The sequence below is a fragment of the Prosopis cineraria genome, unplaced genomic scaffold (genome assembly GCF_029017545.1).
Source record: "Prosopis cineraria cultivar Desert tree isolate PC_DT_omini unplaced genomic scaffold, ASM2901754v1 PC1323, whole genome shotgun sequence".
Taxonomy (NCBI): Eukaryota; Viridiplantae; Streptophyta; class Magnoliopsida; order Fabales; family Fabaceae; genus Prosopis; species Prosopis cineraria.
The window spans coordinates 20,856-23,137 of NW_026556648.1; the positions used below are offsets into that span (position 1 = coordinate 20,856).

At 33.7% G+C, this 2,282-nt stretch overlaps 1 long non-coding RNA gene across 1 annotated transcript; it reads left to right on the forward strand.

Annotated features, from left to right (window-relative positions):
* The first annotated feature begins 390 nt into the window (after nucleotides 1-390).
* LOC129299843 (uncharacterized) lies at nucleotides 391-2,071 on the forward strand. Its single transcript, XR_008590641.1, has 3 exons — nucleotides 391-791; nucleotides 906-1,083; nucleotides 1,948-2,071. It is a non-coding gene; the product is annotated as an uncharacterized LOC129299843 (long non-coding RNA).
* The last annotated feature ends 211 nt before the right edge of the window (nucleotides 2,072-2,282 follow it).

The window sequence follows — 2,282 nt, forward strand, 5'->3', positions numbered from 1 at the left end:
GTTAACTCTATCATTATATACTGACGTGACACAACTTTAACAATGTTTTTTGATACTAATTTACCCTTAAATTTTTTTTAGGAGCGTTAAATATTTTAAATTTTTTTTAAGCACTGAATATTCTAAAGTCTTATCAAAATAAAATTTAATAAAAATTAAAATATAAATTTACTCTTAAAATTTTTTTAAAAATGTAATTAATATTTTAAAATATTTAAAAGTGTAACTTTGCCTTGACATTTTTCCGGACAGTGCCAATTTGCCCTGCATTAACAGACCCTAACGATTGACTGTCAATTGACCAATTCTGCTTACATGGCATGCTAACATGGCTTCCACGACCTCTTTCATCTTTCTTTTTCTGTTGCTCTCTCTCTCTCTCTCTCTCTCTCTCTCAATTCTTCTTCCAACTCTGCCTATAGATCGATTCCTTCTTTATCACTCTCCCGATTCATCTTCCACCTAACAACCACAACAAACCCAGTAATTAGGAATGGATTAAATGTCTCCGAGAAGGGGTTAGGGGAACTTTAAAGATGAAGACAGAGATGGGGTTACTGGTTGATGGGAGGCTATAAAACTTGATTTGAACCATGGAGCGTTGACGGAAGGCTAAAAAACTTGGGTTAAATACCGTGGTCACCAGATGCCTTTCGCGAAGAATCGACGCATCAAGTGGGCGGACGAGGACGTGGATAAGAACTACAAGCCAGCCCTCGCCACAACGCCGTCATCCAATTCTGATAATCCCTCTCCTCTTGGAAATCCCCACACCGCCGTATTTGATCGAGGTACACAACCCACATATCTTCTTATTTATCATTTTTGAATTTGGCTACAGATTAATCTGATAGCAACGGATGAATCTGATTTTGTGTGTTGGGGTGTGATTTGTAATGATGAAGGGGACAATCCACAGATGGTGAAGCAAAGGTTGAGGTAGTGAGCTTAGGTGGTTGCTTATGCTTAGAGTGAAGAGTGCGTTGTCGACGGCACAGAGCAAAAGGTGTGAGTGATTGCAAGAATGGGCCTTTTAATCCCTTTCTTCTTCTTCCTCGTCGTCGTTCACTTGGGTAAAGAACGGTAAGCTTGCGACGATTCGATTTTTAATCTACTTCGATTTTCATTTTCACAATTTTGTTTCTTCCATATCAGATCAATTTTGTTTTCAAATCAATGAATTGTTTATTGGATTTTGATTTTGATTTTGATTGTGAAGGTTTGCTTGTTCCATATCAATTTTGATTTCAAATTGACGAATTGTTTGTTGGGTTATGATTTTGATATCAATTTCCTTGTAGGTAGCTCTGATTTTCGCTCTAAATTTTTTTAATGCTCTATAACCTTTTCAGTTGTTTTGATTTGTATGATGCCTGTATATTCACATGTTTTGTTATTTGAACTCTTGGTTGGACATTATAAATATTTAAGGGTGGATGCTTTGTTTTAAGGAAGATAAGTGAAGAAGGAGAGAGAGGTGAAGCGTGTAAAGGTAGAGTGAAAAAAAAAGAGGGGAGAGAGGAGAGTAAATGTAACGTGGATGCCACATCAACGCTAATTGTCTACACAGTCAAGCCATTAGACAAAATTGTGCCATTTTTAAAATGTTAGGGTAAAATTATGCCTAAAAAAAACTTTAAGGATAGATTTGCATTTTAACCCTTTAATAAATATTATCAAAATATTAAATATTTTTATATTTAATAATTTAAATATTATTATTTATAAATATTCATTCAAAATTTATAACTTACTTTTTAAATATTAATAACTCAAATTAACTTTCATAAATGTATAGATAACTTCTTATTTTTTATACGGTTAAAGGGATTTTTGCCTTGGAATTTTTACAAGAGTGCCTAATATCTTAATATTTTATTTAAAGCAATATCGCTCAAGAACTTTTAAAATGGTGTAATTTCACCCACCCACCATTAACATTGACAGGAAAGCTGGGAATTTTTCAAAGTGCAAAGGAAGAGAGAGCAGGAAGATGAACAGTGCCGAGCGGAGGAGGAAAGGACACATGTAAAGTAAGAGGTCAAAGTAAAATTTAACAGTCAAACATTGATCAATGTTAACGGTTGGGGTGAAATTGCACCATTTTTAAAAGTTTTAAAGTGACATTACTTCAAAAAAATTTTAAGACACCCCCCTTGTGAAAAAGTTTCAAGGCAAAAATACCCTTTAACCCTTTTTTTTAGACAGTACTTAAATCGTTATGCTTTTTGTGCGTGTCACAACTTATTTATATTTTTAATATTGGTTTAATTACTTAATTT